This window comes from Malaclemys terrapin, chromosome 8, assembly GCF_027887155.1.
Source record: "Malaclemys terrapin pileata isolate rMalTer1 chromosome 8, rMalTer1.hap1, whole genome shotgun sequence".
Lineage (NCBI taxonomy): Eukaryota > Metazoa > Chordata > Testudines > Emydidae > Malaclemys > Malaclemys terrapin.
Window position 1 is genome coordinate 74397965 of NC_071512.1, and position 18139 is coordinate 74416103.

General features: G+C 38.1%; 1 protein-coding gene across 2 annotated transcripts in view; it reads left to right on the forward strand.

The window, feature by feature from the left end:
* The window catches only part of DPYD (dihydropyrimidine dehydrogenase), a 613360-nt gene that overhangs the window by 467999 nt on the left and 127222 nt on the right, over positions 1-18139 (forward strand). The gene's annotated exons all lie outside the window — the stretch shown is intronic.

An 18139-nucleotide genomic window follows, 5' to 3' on the forward strand; every position in this document is an offset into this window, starting at 1 on the left:
TACTACTCTCATTTAAATAGATATTTGTCTTTATTTAACTGCCTCAGAGCAGCAGCTGTGAGAGACCAGAACACAATTTAAGTTCTTTAGACAAAATATATATATACACAAAGCAAAATTTTGAAGTTCTTCTTCAGTGTTTTGGACCTAGTTCAGGCAAATTTTTATTGACTTCTGATGAGGTTTGCTGAAGTAAGGACTGACTAAGGGGGTACTATTGTGATAAGACTCACAGGTCTTTCAGTGGTACACCAAAGGGGTCCCTTATCCAAAATGTAACATTCCCATGTGGTACTCCACAGGGGACACCTTATTAAGCCAGACAGTGCCATGGAGTATTCTGAGTTAAATCCCAATAGGTGTTTTCAGAGGCACCCCCAGGTGGGAAGTAAGTAGATGCAGTTGAGCCAAGTGAGACTATGAATCTTAAAAAGGAGCTGGGATGCTCTCAGAGAAAACAACAAGGTGGGGCTTGAGACTGTAGAGCTATCCTATTCATTCCGTCGATCAGAAGTTCTTAAACTTTCTTCATAGCACAGGCCACAGCTTAACAGAGAGATTGTCCTATGGGCTTCCTCCCTTCTCATTCATGATTGCATAATATCTTTGGGATAACTACAGCAGTTGCTTGCTTACATGGAAAGATAATGCTAGGAAAGTATATATATATTTTATCTGTCTTGAATGTGATATAGTTGGTGTGTTTTTCTTCTTAAATGTTAATCACACTGTCTATGTTTGCTCCTCGTTTCACTCTGTACAATTTGTGGGAATTGGGCCATGTCTAGAAATCTGGAAACTATTTCCATTTTTCTCTGCCCTATTTATTGCCCACCCTCTGCCACCTCTATTGTTTTACACCTCAGTAAAATTTTAAGAATTATTTCCAGGTTTATTTAGAGAACAAGGAGGCGAGTTTGGCCTAAAAATGGCCATTTGTTTATACTGCATTATGAAACTCAGCTTTTTATGTGAGGTTAATTCCAAGCCATTAATGAAGACATTCTGACACCTTAATAGTTTACTTTGCCAGAGAGTAATTTTAAGAGGCATCTGTATTGCTGCCAATATGTTACTTAAAGCATGTATTAAATTTCAATTTCATTTATTAACACTGGTTCATGGTAATAAAATTTTAATTTGTATTTCTTTTATAACAATTTACAAATAATTCGGAGTCTGTTTATACTTAAGGCCCTACCAAATTCACAGTCCATTTTGTCAATTTTATGGCTATAGGATTTTAAAAATCGTAAATTTCATAATTTCAGCTATTTGAATCTGAAATGTCACCCTGTTGTAATTGTAGGGGTACAGACCCCAAATGGAATTGTGGGGTGGTCACAAAGCTATTGTAAGGAGGGTTGCAGTACTGCTACCCTTACTTTTGCACTGCTGCTGGCAGCAGCACTGCCTTCAGAACTGGGCAGCTGCACAGTGGTGGCTGCTGGCCAGGAGCCCAGCTCTGAAGGCAGTGCTGCCACCAGCAGCGGTGCAGAAGCAAGGATGGCATGATATGGTATTGCCACCCTTAATTCTGCACTGCTGCCTGAAGAGCTGGGCCCTCAGTCAGCTGCCACCACTCTCCAGCCACCCAGCTCTGAAGGCAGCAGCACAGAAGTAAGGGTGGCATGGCATGGTATTGCCACACTTACTTCTGCTCTGCTTCTGTCAGGGCACCGCCTTCAGAGCTGGGCATCCAGCCAACAGCTGCCGCTCTCTGGCCACCCAGAGCTCCAAAGTCAGTGCAGAAGTAAGGATGGTAATACTGCAACCCCCCTAAAATAACCGTGCAACCCGCTGCAACTCTCTTTTGGGTCAGGACCCCTAATTTGAGAAACTCTGGTCTCCCCCATGAAATCTGTATAGCATAGTATAAAAGCACAGAAAAGACCAGATTTCACAGTCCATGATGTATTTTTCATGGCTGTGAATTTGGTAAGGCCTATTGATACTGTTAAGAATGTCAACAGAAACTTCATCATTCATTATGTAGTGCTACTGTGCTGACTTCCTCAGAACAGTAGTAATGTAGCCCTTCAATGTTTATATAATAGTAAATATATAGACCACCAGGTACAGTGTGTCATTTTTAAAACTACAGTATTTTTCCCATGTTCATCATTCATCTTAGCTCAGTCCTGTAGTAATTATAGTTTGACAACAGTTAATACAAATGATAAATCCACCTCAGCACTGAAAGTGATAGTGCTCACATTTCAATCAAGAAGACCTTGTTAAAGTTAGACATTGTTTTTCACATATTATCACTGATTGCTGATAAGATTTCACTACAGATTTTTTCTCTTCATAAAAAAAAGTCTTTATATTGGGAGCTATGCCAAAATTCTTTCAGATTCTTTGTTAAATCATCTTCCCAAAACGAACACTACAGGTGTGCTACCATTATTGTGATTGAAAAAACATATATTTCACAGCTTTGAGCTCTACATGTTTATTCCAGAAAAGTCTTGCATTATCTTCAGTTATTCTTAGATGGAGAAGCAAACCGTTACATTAGGTGATTGATCTGATAAGCTCCCTTAGAAGGTTTTGTTGTTCAGATGGAACCTCAGATCCAACATGTTTAATGTCACATCTACTAAGAAACTTAACAACAAGATGGTCTGTGACAATTCACATCCAAGGTCTTCAAAAGTTTTGATGTTTCTCACTAGCCTAATGAGGAGGGGGAAAAGAACAGAAGAGTTTGCTTTACTAAATTTCTAGCCAAGATTTTTTGCAATGTTCATACTAGAGATATGGAAGGACTAAGAGACAAAAGGAAGCACAAATATTTTCCTTGTAACTCGGGAAGAGGTAGTCATTATGGTGAGGAGATCTAAGTGAGCTTTTTCAAGAGTTCAGAGAAAACAGATACATTTGGTCAAACTCTGTGAGTATTCATTATGCTTCTAAATTTTATTTTTAAAGAGAAGATTCATTTATTGTATGCAGGAGCAAAAATAGTGTGCTATAAACAGACATTTTAAAGTTAATGACACTCTTGTTTATGAATATTTCCTAGCAACTAATCCTTACTATCTGCCAATATATGACATGCATATCTTGCAAATTCAGCTATAGGGTTTTATTTTGGGGGGAAGGGAGTTAATTTCCATTGGCATAAACGTATATTTGTATTGTGAGCACCAAAATCCAGATCACAACAATTTAAATGGTAATTTAACTATTCAGTTCATATCTAAAAGAAGCTTGTTTTTGTAAAACTTTTCTTATATTTATTTTCATTTTATGTAAACTCCATTTAGCTGTGTTTATGGTATATTGCCTACAATTAGGAGGGCAGTTGAGCAACTTAAAGCCTGCATTGCCTTATGCAAAAGTGCAGAAATCTTCAAAAAAAAAAAAAAGCAACTGGTTACTCTACAGAGATGAAAACTAGCTATGTGACACCCTTAGATTTACACCACACTCCCTTGGAAATAGAACTGATGAATCTGCTTTTTAATTGAGGTGCACAGCATCACAACATAATTTACTGCTGCAATGTCAGCAAGAAGTTGTGACTATTTTAAATAGTTGATCCCCCAAACAACATGTGATTATATGTCTGCTTATGTAGCACTCTTTCACCCTACAATGATATGTTGGTTTAGCATAGTTCATTGAGTCCTCCATGCAGCATTAGTTCTCTCTCTTCACTTTTGTATCAGTTACTGCAAAAAATTACACAAAGAACCATAGGAGTGCACCACAACAGTAGTGGGAATATTTTCTCTTATTGTTTCAGAAGTTCTGTGTCTCATTTTTCACTTGTATTACCCATTTTATCTTTGTTTAGTGTAGGGGAGGAGGCAGGCAGGGTTTTGTGTGCTCTCTTTCTCTCCTACCCCATTTGATTTTTTTTTAATCAGTGAATTAAAGGAAGAAACACACTAGACCAAATATTCTCCTGAGGAAAATCAGTGCACCTCCACCCAAGTCAATGGAGCAGTGCCAGTTTACACCAGCAGAGAATTTGTATACTCAGTGCAGCAGTGTTTTGTAGTCAGTATTTAGAATACATGAGGAGAATGGCTGCTAACCATATCATGTTCAAAACATCTCTCTCACACAAACGAATCTAAAAAGTAAACTCATCAAAGTCATTTCTCTTACAGAAGGAAGGACGAGAGAGAGAGAGAGAGAGAGAGAGAGAGAGATTACACTGCTCTACAGCCAAAATGCTTCTGAAATAAATGTAATCAAACGTTACTAATTCTGGGTCACTAAGAATGAAAATGATGCTTAAAATTGTTGATTGGCTCTAGTTTTCAAGATATGCTATTGGGTCAGTATATATGACCCTTGACTTGGGAATGGCGGAGGATAAGTGAGTTATAAAGGGAAGGGATCTCAATTTAAACCAGAAATAACTAAAATACATCTTTGACTGGATCTATGAATAAATCTATGACTGGGTTTGGACAATACTTGCTTTTTAGGCAAAACAATGAATGATGCAATCTGAAGCTGGTATTGCGTCATATATGATATGAATTGCATCATGTTATTCCTAGAAGTCATGGATGATGCAATCATAACAAAGCTTACATCACTCTGCTGAACAAATTGCCCTATATCAGCTCTAGAAATCATACAGTGTCATGCTCTCTTATTTGTCAGTGTTTGATTTTGCAAAGGGACACATTTCTGTTTCGCCAAAGTGAGCAGAGATGCCTCGTACTTGCGTGAACAGTGCAGATAACTTCTGCTATGTTTGTGGTGAAGTGACTTTTGCATCACAAAAGCACAGTATAACCACTATGGTTAAGAAAGCCTATCACCTTTATTTTGGCTGCAAAATTGGAGATCAGGACAAGAGGTGGGCCCCAAACATATGCTGCAACACTTGTGCAACAAATCTTTGCCAGTGGTTGAACAGGAAAAGGAAATCTATGCCTTTTGCAGTGCCAATGATTTGGAGAGAGCCAACAAATCATACCAGCAATTGTTACTTCTGCATGGTGCCTCCAGTTGGGAAAGGTGTGTCAAAGAAGAGAAAGTGGACTGTGCATTATCCAAACATTCCATCAGCTATACACCCAGTACCCCACGGAGAAGGACTGCCGGTTCCTGATGCACCAGAATCATTCTCACTTGAGTCAGACGAGGAAGAGGAAGAGGATGAAACTTCTGGTCCTGAACCATCAATGTCACAGGACCCACATTTTCTCCCATCCTCCTCCTCTGAACCACACCTCATAACACAAGGTGAACTGAATGACCTTGTCAGGGATTTGGAACTACCCAAGAGTAAGGCAGAGCTGTTGGGCTCCAGACTACAGCAGTGGAATCTCCTGGCAGGTGATGTTAGGGTTTCCATGTTCCGTGACCGTCAAAAGGATCTTGTCCCATTCTTCTTCATGGAAGGTGATCTTGTAGTCTGCAACAACATCAATGGTGTGATGGCAGCCCTCAACATCGTTCACGAGCCAGATGAGTGGAGACTGTTCATTGATTCATCGAAGACGAGTCTTAAAGCTGTTTTACTGCATAATGGCAATGTTTTGCCATCAATTCCAGTTGGTCATGCAGTCCATATGAAGGAAACCTATGACAACATGAAACAACTTTTGAGGTGCATAAACTATGACCAACATCAGTGGCAGCTTTGTGGCGATTTGAAGGTTGTTGCTCTCTTGCTTGGTCTGCAGACTGGATACAGAAAGTACTGCTGTTTTCTCTGCAAATGGGATAGTCGTGCAAGAGATTCCCACTACATCAAGAAATATTGGCCACTCCGACAGTCATTGGAGCCTGGGAGGAAAAGTGTTCAGCATCCACCACTTGTTGAATCAGGGAAGATTTTGTTACCACCCTTACACATCAAGCTGGGTCTGATGAAGAACTTTGTCAAGGCCATTGACAAAACAGAAGCAGCTTTCATAGAATCATAGAATCATAGAATATCAGAGTTGGAAGGGACCTCAAGAGGTCATCTAGTCCAACCCCCTGCTCAAAGCAGGACCAATTTCCAGCTAAATCATCCCAGCCAGGGCTTTGTCAAGCCGGGCCTTAAAAACCTCCAAGGAAGGAGACTCCACCACCTCCCTAGGTAACGCATTCCAGTGTTTCACCACCCTCCTAGTGAAATAGTTTTTCCTGATATCCAACCTGGACCTCCCCCACTGCAGCTTGAGACCATTGCTCCTTGTTCTGTCATCTGCCACCACTGAGAACAGCCGAGCTCCATTCTCTTTGGAACCCCCCTTCAGGTAGTTGAAGGCTGCTATCAAATCCCCCCTCATTCTTCTCTTCTGGAGACTAAACAATCCCAGTTCTCTCAGCCTCTCCTCATAAGTCATGTGCTCCAGACCCCTAATCATTTTTGTTGCCCTCCGCTGGACTCTTTCCAATTTTTCCACATCCTTCTTGTAGTGTGGGGACCAAAACTGGACACAGTATTCCAGATGAGGCCTCACCAATGTCGAATAAAGGGGAACGATCACGTTCCTCGATCTGCTGGCAATGCCCCTACTTATACAGCCCAAAATGCCGTTAGCCTTCTTGGCAACAAGAGCACACTGTTGACTCATATCCAGCTTCTCGTCCACTGTGACCCCTAGGTCCTTTTCAGCAGAACTGCTACCTAGCCATTCGGTCCCTAGTCTGTAGCAGTGCATGGGATTCTTCCGTCCTAAGTGCAGGTACCTCCATGGAGAATTTCCAAGGCTAAGTGAAGCTAAGATAAAGGAAGGTGTCTTTGTTGGTCCTCAGATTCGTGAACTTCTTCGAGATGATGCATTTGACCATGCACTGCGTGGCAAGGAAAAGATGGCATGGAAAGCCTTCCAGTTAGTGGCAATAAATTTTCTCGGAAACAACAAGGCAGACAACTACAGGTTGTTGGTGGAAAACCTCCTCAAGGCATACAAAAGCCTTGGTTGCAACATGTCACTAAAGATACATTTTTTGCACTCTCATCTAGATTTTTTTCCACCGAACTGCGGAGCAGTGAGCGACGAGCACGGCGAGCGATTTCACCAGGACATTGCAACAACGGAGAAACACTGTCAGGGCAAATGGAGCCCATCAACGCTTGCAGACTATTGCTGGACAGTGACAAGAGATGCTCCATTTAATGAATACAAGAGACAAGCCAAGAAGCACTGAGTAGACACTGAATAGGACTAAACTATGTACATAATAGTTTTTTGCCTTTTGTTTCATAATAAATTTTATTTATATAACCCTTTTGCTGATTTTTAAAGTGTTACATAAACAGGACAGGTGAAATATTATCATGTAAAGCAACCATAAACACATGAAAAGACCTAGGTTCACAATTTTTGATTAAAACGCTACTATCTACACAATATACATAGACATAAAATGTAAAAACTTAAATATCTTAGAAACAGAAGCCAATCAGTTGTTTTAATTGTCATATTTGAATTCAGCACATCAAAATACATAATAAATAGCACATTTTATCTCTGAAGCAGACGACTTCTCAAAAATTGTAGACCAGTGTTATTGTTGTTTTCAACTGTACCCAAGTACTCCAGCAATGGAGATTGTATAAGTACTTAGAGAGAAGTAATTTCTTAAGTATTAGGCACTGTATAAAGGATTAGAACTGATGGTTCCTTGTTAAAACACTAGTATTCTCAACTGAAGTGTCTTACAATGAAAAGTGAACGTTTATTCTGTAAATTCACCCATTTCAGGTACTGTCTGAGAATCTCCGTTACATTTTGTTACTATGTGCAATAGGAATCTGCGTTCATCACTGCATCCACCAGTGATCATCTTAGTGCTGTGTTTGTGCCACATGCCTTTCTATGTGACTGCTCCAAAGTGTAGGCAAAAGTTAGATTGGCACCTAAAATGACTAGCCAACAAGTAGGTACTCTAGATTGATCGTGCCAGTTCTACTGCATGAGAGGAGAAGCAACCATGGATGTGGAATTTGCTTTTGGCACAATCATCTAGATTACAGCTGCTGAATGCTGACTCATGGATTTACTTCCCCCTGTAAAGCAGCTGTTGTATTGCTACTCAGTTTACTTGGTCATATAAAGCAAAAAAATCTCCTGGTAAGCCAGCACAGCCATTCAGAAGACATTCATCTTCATCAAGACAACAGTTTTAGGCTCCGTATAGACTAATGCCAAAGGCTGTCCAAACAATAGGGCAACTGGTACAAAATCCAATTTCTGAAATAACACAGTTTTTGCAATGCTAGTATTTTCACTAAAGCCAAAAATTCAGTTTGTTTTGCTAAACAAATGATTCCACTCTCTCTTATCTGACCTCTCCCAACATTCCTCCTTCTCTGACAGTTCCCAACAACTTCCGTGCTCCTTTTCCCACTTTTCTCTAATAGAATACCACTCCACCCTCATACCCACATCATTCACCTCTTCCCTGTGAAACCTATGAAGCATTGCAGGATCACATCTGGGTGAGCCCAGCCAGCCCTGGGCTGCTTTTCTGCTTTGGCATAGTGTTTAGAAGTTTATGTGCTCTGAAACTGCGTACTTTAGAGCAAGTTGCATTCCTGTCCATCCCCTTGTGGGGGCACAATGTGGGCTGAGATTTTCAGAGCTGTCTAGGGGATTTGGACAGCCAATTCCCATAAATTTTATGTGTATCAATGTAATTAGGCATGCAAAAAATCTCCTGTGCACCTTCAAAAACCTCGTTTTTGATCTTCATTTTCTTCTTATATTATGTATGTATCTTACTTTTTCTCCTATTCCATTATTTCCTTATCTACTTCTCTTACTCTGTTTTCTCAGTTTCTATTTTTACTACTTTGCCTCCTCTACTTTCCATGCTTTTGTGCATATATGTCATCTTGGTCTTTTTTGCCTGCTATGCTTCAATTTCCATTTACTCTGATCTTTTTTTCTGTTGCTTTCTCTGATCTCTCTTTCTTTCTAGGAACACAAGAATTACTACAGTAGCTACAATATACCAGTGGTCCATTTAATCCAATGTCTTGATCTGGTTGTGGATTCTTACCAGATATATTCCATTTTCCGCTATTTTATGTCTTTTCTCTTCACCTGTTTGTTTTCTCTTTGCTAGTTTCTCCTCTTCCTTGTGTTCCTTTAATGTCTGTTCTCATTATGATTCCCTTCCCTCCTCTTTTGAATCCCGTTTTTAAGCTGCTTTTAAAATAATACCCATAACAACTGATTCCTGATATATTTCACTGAAAATCCCATGAGACCAAGCAAACTCACTGTATTTTCACTACTAGACAGACCATAACCACCAACTGTAATGCTTGGATTATTATAGTGCTACAATTATTCTTGTAGGATTTGGGAGTAGTGAGAGGTTGTTTTTAAAAGTGTATCATTTCCCCCCCTCCCCTGAATAGAAATGTCATTTGTATGAAACAGAGTGGTCATAAAGTATACATTTCATATCATGTAGGAGGAGACAATACTTAATAACGAGTTAAGGCACTTAGTTGTTAATTTGTCTTAAGAATTTCACACACACTAGAAGAAATGTGAAGCTTAATAAATTCATTATCAAAGCATTATTGTGTAATTTTAAATTGAAGTTTGACAACATTGTCATTGTTATTGGTTTGTAGGATTTTTAATTGAATTATTCAAAACACAAAACAGAACATAGAAGTGGAGTATAGATAGCATACTAACATTAACAGTATTACCAGTATGTTGAAAATTTTAAAATTATGTTATATTTGGTAATAGGGCATTTACCTGTTGTCTGTGTAGTAACATTTTGTTTGTCTATGGAAAACATTACCTATGAATGGATTTTCTTAGAAACCTTAATTGTAACCCTGTCTTCAAGTTCCATGCATATGTGAAAGAACGCTGGTGATAGAGAGCCCTTTATTTTCCTTTTTATTTGTATCATGATTACAGACATTTCAGCAGGAATTGCGCATATGAATCATAGAAGGTATAGTGAAGGTAGGTCTGGCCAAAACATCAGTCCTACTAGCCCACTTGGAAAGGACATGAGAAGAGTTTGGGCGTTTTTTTTAATGAGAATGTTGTTGTCTTAGGAACCATCATAGAGGGTACACGAAGTGAGTGCTTCACAAAGCAGAAGGGAAAGCACAGTTCTCTTAAAAGCTTCTGACAATTTGCTCTTACTCTTGTAGTCACCCTCTAATACTCTGAAAGTCGTAATAATAATGAAATGTAGAAAATTCAGGAGACATTTAAATAGACTACATAATTACAATGGTTTTTAATGATCACAACATACTAATTAGACATGCCTTGCTCCTAGCTTTGTGCAAAACATTGGAGTTGTTAATACCTATGGTATCCTATAGACAAGATTTCTTAGAAAGTATGTGATCAACAACAAGCAGGAGGGTATGAAAAGTTCAACAATTTAAAATCTTTCATCCTGACACATGGTAGAAGTTATCTAACAAAGGTTACACTCAGTACACATCATCTTAATATCAGTTACTTACTATAGATTTTATTTGTATGCCAACACTAGGTACTGTAAGTATGAATTAACAGTGTACTCACTAGTCTCTTCACTGCCCATGTCTGAATTTTCTAGAATAGGATCCAGATTTATCTTTGCATTTTGCCTTAACTCATGCTATGGTTAGTGAAATTAATTTGAAAACAGACCATTTATAGTGTATCCAAACTGAATAAAGATGCAAATGACAACTATTTTTAAAAGTAGTGGGAAATTCTAGCCAATACATAGACTTTAAATTCTTTAATTTGCCACTGGAGCATGAAAGATTTATGATTTCCTGAAGTACCTGTTATAGTCTACCTATTTATTTATAGTAAAGGGACTAAGAGATTGCCTACCTGACTACAAGAAAAAGCTATTTGTAGCTACAGTGCTCATATATTTAAAGGAGTGTTGTATTCTTTCCTTTAAGATTTCTCATGTACGACATAAACCTAATCAAACCTTTATGCCCTCTAGCAGGTAACCTCTGAATGAACTAAAGAGTTGAAATATTGTTTAATCATGCTGTATACCACTTTTTTTACAGTGATATGAGAAGCATTATTTTGGTCATATAGAAACAACCAAGATAAAATATGTTGTTCTGTAAGGGGAGAAATGTCTTTTTTATTAGCCATCACCTTAAATGTTCTGATATTGTCGATGAATAATTCTTTCCACTCACACCTCATAGTTTATAAACATTTTAATGCACTATTTCAATTTTTGAACTTGGAATATTTAGATCTGAGTATTGACTTAATCTCTGAATGAAACAGTTTGCTAATTTCAGCTGTCAATCCTTGCTTCACTCTTACAGTCCAAAATTCAACTATTATTAACCTTTGTTGTGACAACTGACGAGAATAATGGTTGAATTTTGGTCCTTTAATGTTGAGTGAAATCAATAGCTGTAAATGGTAGTTACCAGTCTTACCTGATCTATCACAGTCAAACAAAAGGAAGCCTTTCTCAATGCATGGAAGATGGCTGTGGAAATTAAAAAACTCTATTTAAGATTAAGGGAATGCAGTGCATTTTAAATTAGTTTGTTTGATAAACGTTGGTATGTTTGGGGTTTTTCACACTTTTAAATTTAAAAAGCCAAATCTGGGCTAACAAAATGCAGCATGGTTCCACTATCTATGTAGAAGCAAGGCTCTGTCATCAAAATAAATTGAATTGTCTTTTTCTTCATGATGGGGAAGAAAAAAAACCCAAAACAAGAAAGCCTTTATGTGTGCTGAAAAGGGGAATAATTGCAAAGGCTACTCAATAAAGACAACTTAAAACATTTTGAGATACCCCTGTTTTTGCTACTGACAATCCTCTTATCATTGCTTCAACTCTCAACACTAATCTATATTTTAGACTTTTGTGTACTTGGTCAGTCAAAACTTTTGTGCTGATTTTTGACCTTGTCTTCAAGTTCGTTAATTTCCAGTCTGTATATCATACATTTTCAAAGCAATGTGTAGGAGCTTTGTGCACAAATCCTGCTAACAAGGAATTCAAAGTGGAGCTCCCATGCATCACTTTGATAAATCTATTCTTGAGTTTGGATACTGACCTGTGTTAATATTGGCAGCTATTAGATGAGCTACGTTAAAATGTGAAGCATAGTCTGATGTGTATTTTTTTAACTGCTAACAGTGTTCTATTGTGCAGCTGCAATATTGTGCGCAAGTAAAAAATGCTGTAGTATTTTTTCTCTAGTTTAAATTGTTCAAATTGTAATGGGGAAAGATGGTAAACAAAGTATTTATCACATATTTATGAAACCCTACAAAAAAGCTGTTTGAAAACCTAGAGAAGGGAGGAGATCAAAAAAATGTTTTTCAAGATGACCTATATCAAAATTGTTAATTGTAAGATGAAACATTGTAGTGAATCAGACTTTATTTCTGGCACTTCCCCAAAATTAAATTAGTTGTTCAGGAGAGAGGGCAAACTAGACGGAGTTACAAGATTGAATAAAATTAAGAGGATAGAAGATGGGCTTGTGCTTGAACTGAAGCCTTTTCAGAAATCCTGATTTCTGTCATAATCTTTTATGAATTTAGAGAACTGTATTTTTTTAATGCTCCACTGGATTTTGAGCCGAGGCTTTGTACTGGAGCTGAGTATTGTTATAAAGTCTCTAAATTAGCTACATGTATGCAGGATTTGTTTCTGAACACCAGTAGGGCCCTGTCCAGTTCTGGCAACGTCTTAGAAGCTGCTGTTGTTACTTCTAATGATAGAATGGGACTCAGAGCTTTTATGTCTCAACTCAGCCATGACAAAAAGCATGGCCCTAATCCAAAGTGACTTGATTCTGTCCAACGACAGTTGGTATGATTGGGAAAAGAAGAGAATCTATCTCCATTAGGCTCCACAGAGTGGAACTTAAAAGTGACTGATCTGAACAACACCTGCTCAAGTCATGACACCCTGCTTACAGTTTACCTATATGTTGGCGCTTTATTTCTTTTAAGACTGAGAACAAAGCTAGAATCTGGTCTTTTCCTTGGTTTTTATAGGGTAATTAAGAGAATAAGAATTATAGGGCTAAATCCTGATGCTCTTCTTCAGTTTTTACTCTTTCCTTACTCAGGCAAGCCTCTGTTGTTTAATGTGAGTTTATATGAGCATGATCTTTACATGGTATTGTCTTTGTGTGAGTAAGAAAGGTGATTTTTTTTTTTAAATTGAGAATAGCCATGTTATACAGGAGGTTGTATTAACAGGAGTGTCACATGTAAGACACCTGGTAATTGTTCTGCTCTCCTCTGTGCTGGTGAGGCCCCAGTTAGAGTATTGTATCCAGTTTTGGGCACCATACTTTAAGAAAGATGTGAACAAATTGGAGAGAATTCAGAGGAGAGCAGCAAATATGATAAGAATTCTAGGAAACGTGACCTATGAGGAAAGATTGAAAGAATAAGGCCTGTTTAGTCTAAAGAAGAGAAGGCTGAGAGGGGATATAAGTCTTCAAATATAAAGTGCACATTTTCAAAATCTCCTTCTAAATTTGAGGCTGTAATTTTCTGCATGCAGAAAGGTATTTTGTCACCTAACTCCTATTGATTTCCCTGGGTTTTAGGCACCTAACTGCCTTTTTAGGAGCTAGGCCTTAGGCACTTTAGAAAATTTTACCCAACATTCATAAATAACTACATGTATAACTGTGAGTACCATCACTCCTGCATTCGGTTAAGCTCCCCCTTTGCTGTCTCTTTTGACAGCTGTGGCTGGTGGAGTTGTTGACTGAATTCTCTCTGTCAAATTTCCTGAGAAATGAGGAAATATTTTACTCAGACTATAAGGAGAGGGTTATTTGTCTCCCACCCTGGGAAATTTTCCCCCTAATTTGACAGGCTTTAAATAAATTGTTTGTTTTAATTAAGTTTGAAATGGGACAAGTGCATAAACTAAAAAGCCCCTTGCTAGGATAAGAGGATACAATAAGATTAGCTGTGAAATTCACAAATGATGTCTCTTTTGCTGTAGTGATTAATTGCAACTCTGTAATTAGGTACTATGAAATTTAGGCGGATTCAGTTTTATGAAGGTAATTTTGGACATCCCAGAGGTGGGAGGAGAAGAGATTACTTCTTTGTATATCACATGGAACAGAGGAATAGTAATCTGAAAAGCAGAACTTGGATACTGGAAAGAGACCCTGAAGACATCAGTTTGCAAAGCTTTAAAGTGAACCCCTTTGCTTTTCTTATGAAATGTTGGAAGCAAGGTCAAGAGAGTGAATCATCAAACACAGATACCATTAAAATCCCAGTCTTCTAAAGGCTAGATCCTAACCCTGGTTTATCTGAAGGGAAGAAGTGTGGTAGCCACATACATTATGTAAACTGGCTACACACTGGACCAACAAATCCTGTTGGCTTGGTGCACTGTGGAAGAGGGATCAAAGAAAACCCAGATCTTCTCCGTGAGCAGCTGTCTTGGAGCTGTTTGAATGAAGGGGAAGTCTAGGGAAATGAGTATGCCTCCATCTCCCAAGCTTCCCTATATGGATCCTAATCCTGTCTCCCCCCACCCAACAAAGGTATGGCAGTTACTGCAATACCCACTATTCACCTCTAAAAGGCACAACAAAGCAAGGCCAAAAACAGAGTCTCTTTATTGTGTGGTGCTTAGTGGAAGTCACTAAAAGAGAGGGAGTGTCTTAGATGTGATGGGCCCACTCTGAGCTTCCTTGCTGACACTCTCCATGGTAGATTGTTGAGTTTTGTAGAGTTAGGTGAATAAATTTCTAAAATTAAAATGTAATGGCCCAGTCTTGCAAGCACTCCATCAATGGAGCTCTAGAGGGGGTAGAGGGGTCCTGGTTATATTAAGTCTCACTTTCGCTAGCTCCATCTTGCTGTTTCCCTATGTTGCACTATACAAGCCATTCTTCCTTGTCCTAAAGGTACTCACACTACTTAGTGAAACTTATTTACTATCCAGATTGAGGGAGTTATGTGCATTATTTTTTATAAATATCACATGCGCCTTAGTTTACCTGTGTGATATTATCCGCCTGGCTGCATAAAGTTAAATCAAAGGAGGCAGCAAGTGATAGAAATGAAGAAATGGCAAAGATAAGTACTATTATAGAGAATGCCTTTGTGGGGAACAATGGGGAAGCTATTAGTTGGGGAATACTCCTGGCCTGGCTCCAACTAGGCTGGCAAAGTTTACTCTTCCTAGGCCAAATGAAGGAATATAAAATCTTAAATATGCTAAGCCTAGGGAAGAAGAGAGGGTTGAGTGGGCTGTCAGCAGTTGCCCTGAAGGGAAACAATGAGGAGGGAAAGAATTCAGAGTGCAAGTCTGTTTCTCTCAACCTAGAGATGGAGATAACGGGGCTGAATGGAATTTACAAAGCCCTCAAGGAAAGATTAAGATTTAGATGAGGGGAAATATGCATACAAACCTTTATTGTTTTTACCCTGTGCTCTGAGTGCTATTGACTTTTGGGGTGAATAGATAATGCTGTGGTTTTTGAAGGAGCTGGTTTTCAGTCACTTTAATCAGCCACTGTCACCAAGTCCTCCTGGAGGAGAAGTGTTAACAGGTGCCAAGCACAGTTGGTCCTGTTGTGCATCAGGGTTGGTAAGTGCGGGTTGCGGCCCAGAGACCCAGTCCTGGAGTGGTAAGACTGTGTGGTTCAAACTGAGAAGGTTGAAGATAACAAAACCTGTGTAATACGCAGCTCGCCCTGTAACCATGATAAGTGCTAATTCCAAAACCAGCTTAACTTGTCCGTAATACGAATAATATAAGGAGAAGGGACACAATGAAATTGAAAGACAAAATGTAAAACTGTTAAAAGGACTTTTATTTTTTTTTACAAACTGCAGGATTAACCTGTAAAACTCATTGCCATAATATATCCTTAATGGAAGAGCTTTGTGGTATTCAAAAAAGAATTAGAGATTAATATAGATGATATTGACAGACTTCAAAATGTTTTTATCTTACCTAATGTAACTAACACCTTGCACTACAGGACATAAGACAGCTTGTAATTGATAAGAGTTGGGAAGAAAGGTCCTCGTAAGCAGATCTCCTACATGGTGTCTTGAATCTTTCTCTGAAGCATCTGCAATTGACCGTTATCAGAGACAGGATTATGCATTTAGATGAATCACTGGCATGATCCAGTGTGGCAGTTTCTGTATTTTTAAATAAGTATGCATTACTGAGTAACCACATTCAGGATTTTGGCTGGCAGAAGAGTCATACTCTGCATTTTCTGTAATTGCAGTGGCCCAAATCCTTCAGTCCTTACCCTGTCTTTATACAGTCAAAGCTGCTTCCATTAAAGTAATTAAGGACTGAGTGAAGACTGTAGTTTGGTCCATTTTATGTAATTGTAATTAGGCAAGATTAGCTAATGTACTGTATTGAACAGAACAGTTTCTTTCTGAAATTCCTGGGAAATTTTCTGTTGTGGCTTCTAGTTTTCTGACAAATATCATCTCATTTTAAAATGGCAAATGTATATGAATTGTCTTCCAGATGTTCCCAAAATGCATTTGTCTGGCTGTAAGAAGAACCTGTGGTCATAAAATATTTTTTCTTTTGATCCTATTCCTGTTACTCAAGCCACATCTCTTCCACTCCCTTGATTAAACATCCTTACTGTGAGGACTACCACTATATCTCCACTTTGTTCCTCTTCTTTGGCCATCTTTCTTTCTCTTATTTCTTCCTCTTCTCTGTTTTTTGATGACTCCTCTTTTCTCCCATCTGTATTTCCTTCCCCAAAGTAACTCCCAGTTCCTGGTCTTCATAGGCTTTGCTGCTACCCCCTTCCATTTTCCATTAATAAAATTATTAATGCTAACACCAAAGTGTCATTACTGGAATTTAGGTTCAACATCCTCACCCCATACCAAGGGTTGGGGAGTATACAGAACTAATGTTTCAAGCTATCAGCAGACTCGGAAAGACAAGAGGGTATCAATTTACGCACAGTTCATTTGGAAGGCTATCTTTACAACAACAGGCAAAAATCTGTGTTGTTGTTTTTTTTTTAATGAAAATTTAGATTCTGGAATCTGAGTATTTGATGCATTTTAGTGGCATTTATTAATCAGGCCATGTAGGGTGGATGTTTGATGCTGCAAGTCTAATAGTAATAATTCAAATTCCAACCTCTAAATCTAGACATTGGGGTAGCATGTAACTATTCTTATTTTGCACCTTATGAAAAGCCCGGGTTAACTAAAAGAAGGTGACATGAATATTTATTACAAAAAACACTCTAGCAAATTTTAATGGCTAGGATGAGGATGAGGTAAACATGGATGTAACGATCTGTTCAAGGTGAATTAAAAGGACTGATATACATTTAAAAGCTTAAGTGTGTTGGAGTGAGACAGTACTTTCATGGTAGCATGGCAAGCGCTAATAGGCCATGATTATGAGTTATATAGTGCAAACATCTTTTACATTATTGTCAGAATGTCTATGGGAAAGAATTAACATCATCCTTCTAGAGGTTCTCTTTCTTCACTGGGCCCAAGGAAATTTATAACTGAGAAATGAAACTCACAAAAATGCAACTGCTTTCATAATCCAACGCAGATGTTATAAATATTGCATGAAAGTTGCATGTGCAGGGTAAATCACCATTTTTATTAGTTGGAATTTGCAGAGCTAAGTCTCATCATTTTTCTGTTCATGAAAAGTCATTGTATGCTGTGTAGATGCACTGTATATATTGTTCTAATGTTTATATTTAATTGTTCAAGGTCAAATGAAAAAAGCAATGGCAAATTTTTCCTATGCAGGAGGCCAAGATTTGTTAAACTGGCATCTTCAAAATCAACTGAACTTTATAATGTAGTCTCGTCTTAAGCACATCATATTTTCATAGCAATGACAATGTTGGATATCTGTTGCAATTAATATCCACATGAGAAGCATCTTTTTATATATGGCAGATTTCAGGATCTGTGCCGAAGATAAAGAATTAATATATGTAAACAATAGCCAGGGTTGCAATTAAACTATCCACAGGTAACAAGTTTATACTGCATCTTGTAATAGCACCTTTTAGTTTTTCTGAAAACATTTTAACACACCTGAATCAGATTAGCAAAGTCAATAATGAGTTCCAAATTTTAGGGTAACTTATTAAAAAGCATTATCAGTAAATGTCAGGGGAAAAAGCTTGTACTAAATGTTATATTTAAAAACGAAACACCCA